Here is a 12,008-nt window from a genome sequence, read left to right on the forward strand (position 1 = left end):
GGTTTATTGGTTTTTCCAACTACTATAGGCGCTTCATTAAGGGTTACTCCTCTATCATTGCGCCTATTACCAATATGACCAAACAAGGGGCTGATACTAAGTTCTGGTCTGAGGAAGCTCTTGGTGCTTTTAAGACTCTCAAGGAACTTTTTGCCTCAGCTCCCATTCTAGTTCATCCTGATACGACTCTGCCTTTCTTGCTCGAGGTCGATGCTTCTGAGACAGGAGTTGGGGCTGTTCTGTCTCAAAGGTTAGGGGTGGATAAACCGCTACACCCTTGTGGTTTCTTCTCTAAAAAATTTTCTGGGCCTGAGAGCAGATATGACATCGGGGAGAGGGAACTGTTAGCGGTCATTAAGGCTTTAAAGGAGTGGAGACATTTACTGGAAGGGACACTACACCCTGTTACTATTCTAACGGATCATAAGAACTTGTCTTATATTGGGGAGGCGAAGCGCTTGTCCGCCAGGCAGGCTCGCTGGGCCTTGTTCCTCACTCACTTTAATTATGTACTTACGTATAGACCTGGTTCTAAGAACTCTAAAGCCGATGCATTGTCTCGTCAATATGAACCATCCACTATAACTGAACCACTGCTGTCCTCCATAGTTCCTAAGGGGAATATCATCGCGAACACGAATCTCAGGATTCACTCTCCATTGCTTTCTGAGATCATGGAGTTTCAGCATTTGGCACCCAAACAGACCCCTGGGGATCGACACTTCGTTCCTGCCGCTCTCCAACTGGAGGTGCTACGCTGTCTCCATAACAGCAAGGTGGCTGGGCATCCTGGCATCCGCAAGACTTATGCGCTGGTCTCTAAAGATTTTTGGTGGCCTGACTTACGCAAGGATATTAAAGAATTCCTCGGGGCATGTGAAGTTTGTACCAAGACCAAGCTACCCCATTCGCTTCCATGCGGATTTTTGCACCCTTTAGAGGTTCCTGAAAAGCCTTGGTCCTGCCTGGCAATGGACTTCATTGTTGATTTGCCTATCTCTAAAAAGCAGACTGTCATCCTCACTGTGGTAGACAGATTTACTAAAATGGCTCACTTCATTCCCTTACCTAAACTCCCATCTTCGCCCGAATTAGCGGAGATATTCGTCAGGGAGATTTTCCGTTTGCATGGGATACCTTCCCAGATTGTCTCTGACAGAGGCTCCCAATTTGTTTCCCGTTTTTGGAGATCATTCTGCTCCCAACTAGGCATCAAATTGAATTTCTCCTCTGCCTATCATCCTCAGTCCAATGGAGCTGCTGAACGCACTAACCAAAAAGTTGAACAATATTTACGTTGTTTCGTTTCAGAACACCAGGACGATTGGGTCGGTTTGATTCCTTGGGCGGAGTTTGCACATAACAATCTCATTTGTGATTCTACGCATTCTAGCCCTTTTTTCTTGAATTATGGCTTTCATCCTTCCATCCTTCCTTCGGAGTCTTCTTCTCAAGGGATACCGTCGGTGGATGTTCATGTTGCCAATTTAAGAGAGTTGTGGGATCAAACTCGACAAATCCTTCTGCACAATTCTACGCTGGTTAAAAAACACGCTGACAAATGTAGAAGGGCAGCACCGGTGTTTGTTCCAGGCGATAGAGTATGGTTAAGTACTAGAAACATTTGGTTAAAAGTGCCGTCCATGAAGTTTGCTCCTCGATATATTGGACCTTACAGGGTACTGTCTTAAATTAACCCAGTTGCGTATCGTTTAGCATTGCCTAATGCCTTACGCATTCCTAATTCATTTCATGTTTCCTTGCTAAAACCATTATGTAACAGGTTCTCCTCCACGATCGCCCCTCCCCGCTCAGTTCAGGTGGAGGGTCAGGAGGAGTATGAGGTCAATTCCATCGTTGATTCTCGAATCTCCCGGGGGAAACTGCAATATCTGGTCGATTGGAAGGGTTATGGTCCTGAGGAGAGAAGTTGGGTACCTCAGGAGGAGGTGCATGCTCCCCGTCTCCGCAGGGCATTTCACTCTCGATTCCCTTCTCGCCCTGGTGTATTCCGCCCTGTGGGCGTATCTGAGAGGGGGGGTACTGTCAGGGTACCTGTGGTCTCTACCTCCGAAAGAGGTAGAGACTTAGCTGTTCCTCCATCCAAACGGCCTGATGGCTCCCTTCCCCACGGTCTATCCGGTCATGCAAGGCCGGCCGCGAGGGAGTGACTGCCTTTTACAGCATCTAGGCAGGAAGTTGTCATCAGGACACTCCTCCGGAACGACCTGTCACTCAATTGCTGCAGGACCAATCAGGACACCTCGGAGGCGTGGTTACTGCTCTGAACAGGGTATTTAACAGAGCTTCTTTCATTAGCTCATTGCCCTGTCGTGGTTCTAGCTTGTTCTAGTCACTCAGTGCTTGTGTATTCTATTATCCCTTTTGGTTTTGACCCGGCTTGTTTACCTTACTCTGCTTATCTCTGTTACCCTTGATTCGGCTTGTCTCTCGCTTACCTGTCTTCTGTTACCCTCGACCTCGGCTTGTCTTTGACCATTCTATACTGTACTACTTACGTTAGTCCGGCCATTCTAAGGTCTGGTATACGTATCTGGCTACTGTTTGTACTCTGCGTGTTGGATCCCTGTCCCGATCCTGACACCCACCCACGATTCTATCTCAGATCATATTTACATGCTGAATGGTATTATTGCACAACTCTTGCGACTCTGGTGCTCTAAACAATGTAAGACCTAATTTATGAACAGTTAAAGCATTAGTTAAAAGCAGGGCGGCAATTGAAAAAGCACCTATATTTTATTGCGGCACAGACAGTCATTTTTAGAGAAACTAAACAAAAAACAAATCTTGAGCATTTATTTAGATTTTGTTTTTTTTCAACAGAGGAAACTACAAACAACTGCAAAATGCTGCACAGCTTGAAGATATTATTTATTTCTAATAGCAGCTAAGTAAAACGTATTGATCGGGAATGCTTGCAGGCTCTGCCAGCATGTTTCTATACAATAAATGTGCAAAATACTGTAATTCTTCAGAGACTACACATTAAAAGCCTCAATGAAGCCCATTTTTAAAATAAAATATTTTATTTCTTAAAGTCTCCAGAAGAGATCCAGTAGAAGAAAGAAGAAGAACAAATGCCACTGTTTTCAGTGTTAATTGATATGTACACTCAGGGCCGCCACCATGATGGTTGTCACGGGCCCGGCGGCCCTGGCCCGGACTGCTCTGGCAGTCCTGGGCCCCACTTTCTTTCTTTGCACACATAGATAGCGAATATCGCTATCTATGTGTGCAGCCGCGGGCCCCCGGCTCCCTGTTACCACAGAGAGGGCCCAGGCAGCACACAGCTTCTCCTTCCTCCTCCCCCCTCCCTGGACACAGGTAAGCAGGGAGGGGGGAGAAACATTTAATTTCATTTAATTTAATATAAAATTAATGGGAAAATGCCCCTTCCTCCCCCTCCCCCCCCCCCCAGATTGCACATTTACACACACACCGCATACACTGACACAACACAGACACACTGCATACACTAACACAACACAGACACACTGCATACACTAACACAACACAGACACACTGCATACACTAACACAACACAGACACACTGCATACACTAACACAACATACACACTGCATACACTAACACAACACACACTGCATACACTAACACACACACTGCATACACTGACACAACACAGACACTGCATACACTAACACAACACAGACACTGCATACACTAACAGACACACTGCATACACTAACAGACACACTGCATACACTAACACACACACTGCATACACTAACACACACACTGCATACACTAACACAACACACACACTGCATACACTAACACAACACACACGCTGCATACACTAACACAACACACACACTGCATACACTAACACAACACTGCATACACTAATACAATACACACACTGCATACACTAATACAACATACACTACACACTAACACACTCACTGCATCCACTACACTGACACACACTCTGCATTCGCTACACATTAACACACTCTGCATTCACTACACATTAACACACTCTGCATCCACTACACATTACACTAAAACACACTCTGCATCCGCTACACACTAACACACTCTCTGCATTCACTACACATTAACACATTCTGCATTCACTACACTAACACACACTCTGCATCCGCTACACACTAACACACACTCTGCATTCACTACACATTTACACACACTCTGCATTCACTACACATTTACACACACTCTGCATTCATTACACTGACACACTCTGCATTCACTACACACTCACACTCTGCATTCATTACACACTAACACACACTCTGCATTCACTAAACTATGCACACACTCTGGATTCACTATACTGACACACACTCTGCATTCACTACACTAACATACACTCTGCATTAACTGGACACACAGCATCCACTACACAAACATCCTGTATTCACAGTACACACACTACATCCACCACACATTGAAACACTCAGCATTCACTATACACAGACACTGCGTCTAATACACACACTATATCCACTACAGACACTGCATCCACTAAACACATTTCATCTAGTACATACAAACACTACATCCACTACACAAACACACACTACATCATTGTACACACACTACATCCACTATGCAAACACACTCTGCGTTCACTATACACACTGCATTCGCTACACAAACACACACTCTGCATTCACTGCACAAACGGTATCTAATACACACAAACACTACATCCATTACACACATTCTAATTCACTTCTACTATACACACCACATTCAGTCCTGCATCATTGTCAGCGGACTAGGTAGGGCGTGGTCGGGCCTGGGAGGGAGGGGGGTGGGGGACCCCAGACCTTGTGCTTTGTCAGGGGCCCCAAAATTTCTGATGGCGGCCCTGTGTACACTCATGGAAAAAAGAAAGTACACCCTCTTTGAATGCTATGGTTTTACATATCAGGACATAATAACAATCAACTGCAGGGTTTGAATTAAGTAAATACATCTTTAGATGAACAACACATGGCATATTACACTGTGTCTTGATTTGTTTTAACCCCTTAGTGACCAGACCGTTTTTCAATTTTCTTCCCATTAAGGACTCTTTTTACATTTCTGCGGTGTTTGTGTTTAGCTGTAATTTTCCTCTTGCTCATTTACTGTACCCACACATATTATATACTGGTTTTCTCGCCATTATCATATGATATAATTTACTATAAAAACAAATTATAAAATATGATGAAAATTTAAAAAAAAAACACTTTTCTTTTTCTAACTTTGACCCCCAAAATCTGTTACGCATCTACAACTGCCAAAAAACACCCGTGCTAAATAGTTTCACATTTTTGTCCTGAGTTTAGAAATACCCAATGTTAACATGTTTTTAGCTTCTTTTTTTTTTTTTAGAAAGTTATGGGGCAATAAGTACAAGTAGCACTTTGCTATTTACAAACCACTTTTTTTTTCCCAAAAATTATTGCAAGCTACATTGCAACACTGATATCTGCCAGGAATCCCTGAATAACCCTTCACATGTATATATTTTTTAAAGAAGACAACCTAAGGTATTAAACTTGGGGTATTTTGACTCTTTGCATGCAACCATTTTACCACCAATCTATGCCAAATTAAAACAAAATAATAATAATTGGTGATTATTTTGACACACATAGCAATTTAAAAACACATGTATGGAGAACTTTAAGGGTTACTACCAAAGAAAACCCCAATATGTGTTCAGCAACATCTCCTGAGTACAGTGATACCCCCATGTATAGGTGTGACGGGTTCTCTGGGGGCTAAAAGACGTTATTTGGAGGGTGCTCATTACAGTTTTCCAACTTGGAATTTTCACAGCTGGTCATCATGTACCCATGTTCTATTTAGGAAATTTTCAAAGCCGGCCAATGTAATTTATCCCTATCAAACCATATATTTTTGAAAAGTAGACAACCTAGGGCAAGCATGTCAAACTCAAGGCCTGCAGGCCGCATGCGGCCCACAATGGACATCTTTGCGATCCGGCAAGCCACGAGTGCATGCTTAGTGTTAACTCAGAGTAGGCACCTGCTTTTTCCACATTGCAGGTGCCTACTCTGCTAAAAGTTACCTGGCCGGGGAGGAGAGGTTCCTGGCGGCAGCAAGGGAGCTCAACCTTTCTGCTCCTCACTGCTCCCTCGCGCCGCCATCTGTAGTGATGCCAGGCGCCGGAATATGACATCATATTCCGGCAACCAGCACCACTAAGCTGCACACAAGGGAGCGGCCCACATAAACTTAAACCTTGTTTGTGCGGCCCATGCTAGACTTTCAATTTGACATGCTTGCCCTAGGGTATTTCCAATGGTGGTATTTTAACACTTTCCATGCACTAATTCTACCACCAGTCTTTGTCAAACTTTTAGGTAGTCATTGTTTTGTGTTATTTTTCTCTCACGTTGTACTTTAGGCATAGATTCTCAGTTCCTGTTATGTGTTACTGACAAAGAACACCCTAATATGTGTTCTACAACATCTCCTGAGTACAGTGATACCCCCCATGTATAGGTGTGTAGGGTTCTCTGGGGCTAAAATACCTTATTTGGAGGGTGCGCATTCCAGTTTTCCAACTTGGAATATTCACAGTTGGTCATCATGCACCCATGTTCTATTTGGGATATTTTTTAAGTTGGCCAATGTAATTTACCCCCATCAAACCATATATTTTTGAAAACTAGACACCCTAGGGCAAATAGGAGCCCTGGACTTACCCGGACCGGCGAACCGCGGCAATCATGATCAGGGGGGACTGCCGGAGACCCCAGCATTCCCCCTGCAGCAGCTCCGACCACCCTGGCCCTCCTGGGCCATGTGATCACCATGATCACATTGCCGCAATAGGAGTCTAGGAGCTAGTACGCGGTCCTTAACAACCGTTTTTTGTCGGACGTACATAGTACGTCCACGGTCGTTAAGGGTATATACATAGATTTATATAATTTCATTCTATGTGTATTTTGATATAAATATATATTAATATCAAAATACAGTTAGAATAAAATTAAATATATATATATATATATATATATATATGTGTATGTGTATAATATAAACATTTTTTATTTTTACAGTTTATTTATTTGTATTTATTATTTATTTTTATAATATATACATAATATATATATAGTTATTATACATGTTTTATATATATATACGTATATATTTGTATATATTAATTAAAAGAATACACTTAGTATGACGTTATACATAAGATATATTTATTTTTTATTTATTACCTTTTATTTATTTATTTCACTTTTTTTCAACTTAATTTTAACTTTTTTCACCAGCAGGGGCACTGCCTGTCAGATCAGACAGTCCCCCTGCAGGCAGCACTGAGGACACCTATGGGGGCCATGTGACTGCTCTTTTAGCCTGAAGGCTTCCGATGCTCTGTCTAACTTCTGGGCTCCACGTGGAGCAACCCGGATGTGATTGCTCCGGGGGGAGCGATCACTCGGTAATTTCCGGTGGCCCCCCGCAGTGAGGGGGGTATTACAGCAATGCCTCAACATTGAGGCATCGCTGTAATACCATTAGAGCTGTTGGAAACAATCATGATCGCTTCCATAGCTCTAATTACCCCAGGACGTATCAGGTACGTCCGCGGTCCTTAAGGGACGTTTTTTGTCGGACGTACCTGATACGTCAGCGGTCACTAAGGGGTTAAAGAGTCTCTACTGAAAGGCCACATACGTAAATCTTCTTCTCCTGCAGGTGCAGGGTTCTTTTTTGTTACTAAGAAAGGAGGATAGTTATGGACATGTATTGATTATAGGGCATTGAACAAGATCACCATTAAACATTTTTATCCCGTTCTCCTTAACTCAGAATTATGTGACAGACTCCAGGGCAGTAAGGTGTTTACCAAACTCGACCTTAGGAGTGCTTATAATTTGGTAAGAATTAAGAAGGGACATGAATGGAGAACTGCGTTTAACACGAGAAATGGTCACTATGAGTATCTTGTCGTGCCCTTCGGCTTATGCAATGCTCCAGCCGTATTTCAAGATCTCATTAATGATGTTCTCAGAGACTACATTTATACTTTCATATTGGTATATCTGGATGATATACATATTTATTCCCCTGATATCCAGACTCATCATGGGCATGTTAAACAAGTGTAGCAAACTTTGCTAAAAAAAACTGGCTATATTGCAAACTTGATAAATGTCTATTCGACCAGACGGAAGTTCAGCTCTTGGGCTATAATATTTCGGCCTCTGGTTCTGATAGATCCACGTAAACTAGAAGCTGTTTTACACTGGCCATTACCCAATGGGTTAAAAGCCATTCAAAGGTTCATTGGGTTTGCAAATTATGATAGGAGATGCATCATCAATGTTTCTCTACTGTAATAGCACCCATCACCAATTTGACGCGAAAGAGGGTTGACTGTAATATATGGTCTAAAGCAGCTAAAGAAGATTTTGAGCTACTTAAGAAATTATTAGCTTCTGCTGACATATTGGTACACCCTGACACTAGCAAACCCTTCATAGTAGAGGTAGACACCTCTGAGACAGGGGTCGGGGCTGTCCTTTTTCAGAGGGAGAGTCAGGATACCCCTTTGCATCCTTGTGGGTTCTTTTCTAGAAAGTTGTCACCAGCGGAACGCAACTATGATATTGGTAACAGGGAATTGTTAGCCATTATCCTATCTCTGAAAGAATGGCGAAATCTTTTAGAAGGTTTCAAGGACCCTCTCCTCATCATAACTGATCACAAAAACTTGGCATACATTAGAGATGCTAAAAGGCTGTGTTCTAGACAAGCTAGATGGTCATTGTTCTTGTCACGCTTTAACTTTATCATCACGTACAGGCCTGTTCCTAAGAACGTTAAGGCAGACGCCCTATCGAGGCAATTTGACCTAAAAACCTCTCCCTTCATACCACCTGAATGTATCATTGCCTCTACGGTTCTTTCCTTGTCTTCTCCTCTTCACTGTGATATAATATCAGCTCAGGCACCTAGTGATAAACCTCAAGATATATTGTTTATTCCATTACTGGAAAGAGAGTGGGTACTAATAGTGTTTCACGATAATGTGACAGCTGGTCATCCAGGTAATAATAAAACTGTGTCCCCTGTCTCTAGGTCATTTTGGTGGCCTTCTCTTAGAAAGGACATCAGAAAGTATGTGGAGGCATGTACTATTTGTGTGGTTTCTAAGGTTCCCCATAAACTATCTTGTGGGCTATTACAACCGCTTCCTACACCCAGTATTCCATGGTCTCATGTGTCTATGGACTTTATTGTGGAACTACCAATTTCTAAAGGATACAACACCATCTTTATGGTTGTTGATCGCTTTTCTAAAATGGCACACTTTGTTCCGCTCAAGAAGATACCCTCTTGCCAAGAGATGGCTCATATATTTATACGCAAAATAGTCATATTACTTGGTATTCCACTAAATATTGTGTCAGACAAGGGTTCCCAATTTGTGTCACGATTTTGGAGAGCATTTTCTAAACAGTTGGAAATGTAATTATCGTTTTCTTATTCTTATCATCCTCAAACCAATTGTGCGGCTGAGAGAGCCAACCAATCATTGGATCAATATTTAAGATGTTGTATTAATGGCACTCAGGAAAACTGGTCTGATTTGCTACCATGGGCCGAATTCGCCAAAAATAATGCTACCCATGACTCATCTGGACATAGTCCATTTTTTGTTAACAAAGGTCGTCACCCTACTGTCCTCCCTGCGGTATTCTCTGACACTGCTATTCCCGCTTTGGATGACCATCTCACATGTATACGTGAGACTTGGACTAAAGTCCACACGGCTTTGGAAACAGCTGTTGCTCATTTCAAAATGCATGCTGATAAGAGGCATGATGCCAACCCTGGTTACCAGGTGGGTGACAGAGTATGTATCTCCACACGCAATATTAAACTCAAGGTTTCTAGCATGAAGTTTGCACCTAGGTTTATTGACCCCTTTCAAATAATTTGCAGGGTTAATCCTGTGTCTTATTCTCTGGCTCTCCCGCCTCTCTGCGTATACCTAATACTTTTCATGTATCCCCATTGAAGCCCCTTATATGCAACAGGTATACCACCCCTTCTTACCCACCCCCTCCTTTAGTTGCTTCTGGACAGGAGGAATATGAGGTCTCCTCTATAATTGACTCCAGATTTTCTCAAGGGTCTCTGCAGTATTTAGTTAATTGGAAGGGTTGTGGGCCTGCCGATCGTTCCTGGTTTCTGCTTCAGACATACACGCGGGCCGCAAAATCTGTTCCTTCCATGTTAAATTTCCCCTCAAGCCTGGTCCTGCCCACCCGGTGGGTGGTCTTCAAGTGGGGGGTACTGTCACGACTCCCAACATCTCTGCCGGCATGGCTGCACTCAAACATAGCAGCCACGTGTTTCAAAATTACCTAGGACTCGGTGGGCAGCTACTTGATCTCCCTCCGTTCCGGTCCCCAGTGGGTACAATGTTCTTAGGAACACCGGCCACTGCGGACTGGACTTTTATAAGAAACTTACCTTCGCCCACATCAAAGATGGCGCCGACGTGCGTGCGGCATCACGTCACAGACGCACACGCACGTTTTGGGTCAGAGACAGCCAATTACAGCTTGAGGAGGGTTATTTAAACCCAAATTATCTTTTTGTCAGTGCCCTGTCGTGGTTTCCACTAGCTTGTTATCCGAGAATGTGTGCCTGATTGCGTTTTTTCTGGTATTTGACTTTGGCTTAATTTTGACTTCCCTGTATTCTGGTATCCTTGACTTCTGGCTTTCCTCATCATTGTGTCTCATCTGTGTCCCTGACCTCGGCAAGTATTTTGACTATTCTGCGGTACGTTAAGTCCGGCCATTCTAAGGTCCGGTTAGACGTTATCCGTAGTCCTAGGTGTGATACAATTCTGCGTGCTGGTCAATTATAATCCTGACACACACCCACCCTCTCTCTGGCGACCCCACTCAAGGCGCTACCATATTCTATCCCCACGTTTAACCCATTACCATAGCATTGCAGGGGCGCAATACACCTTTACCACCTATTCGAAGTTGACAAACTGTCAGGTTACACAGACCTCACCGCTAAATATTCACTCCCACAGTCTTCACTATACTCATATCTACAGCTAATATCCTACTTAACCAAAACACTGAGGCAAAACCCAGCCTCATCTCTTGCCACCACATCACTCACTGTTTGGGAACAAATATGTATTTATGCAAAACTTTCACCTCAATGTAAACCAATCTCCATGTGCCATAACCCAATAACCAACCACGCCACCTTCTCCCCTTCCAAATATGCAAAACAATGGGAAGCGGACCTCCAATGCTCGATGAAACCTAAAGAGTAGGATACCCTAATATCCAACCCGCTTAAACTACTCTGATCATCCTCCCACATAGAACAGCATCGGAAAATCCTCTACAGGTGGCACTTAGAGACAACCCGATTACATCAAATCTTCCCTTCCACCTCCACCAGATTTTTGGAGATGTCACGGATCCAAGTGGCAATGTGCGAAGCTAGGTCAATACTGGACGGAGGTCCATGATTTAGTCCAAACCATAATGAACAGCACCCTCCCCTTTACCTCAAAAACATACCTGCTGTTAGATATCCCATTGGAGATACCCAATTACAAAAGAAGATTTTACACATCACTCTGACAGGACAACAACTAATAGCAAGAAAATGGAAGTCTCATTTACCGCCCTCAAAAGAGGACCTTCTTGGGGACTCACACAAACAATGGATATACGAGACTTCCTATACATCCCTTTCACACTTTACAAAAGACAAGGGAACTCTGGGGCACATGGAGATCTAGTAACCCATGATGATTGTAATTTCATGTGTACAATAAGAACCTAATCTTGACCTTACCTGCTATGAAACTGGAGCGTGCCATTTACACTTCCAGCATCTACATAACATGTTGGCAACAAACAGTAGATGAAACTTCATTACTTTACTGTAAAGTATAAATCGAGCTCTGCAT

The sequence above is a fragment of the Pelobates fuscus genome, chromosome 1 (genome assembly GCF_036172605.1).
Source record: "Pelobates fuscus isolate aPelFus1 chromosome 1, aPelFus1.pri, whole genome shotgun sequence".
In the NCBI taxonomy this organism is placed as follows: domain Eukaryota; kingdom Metazoa; phylum Chordata; class Amphibia; order Anura; family Pelobatidae; genus Pelobates; species Pelobates fuscus.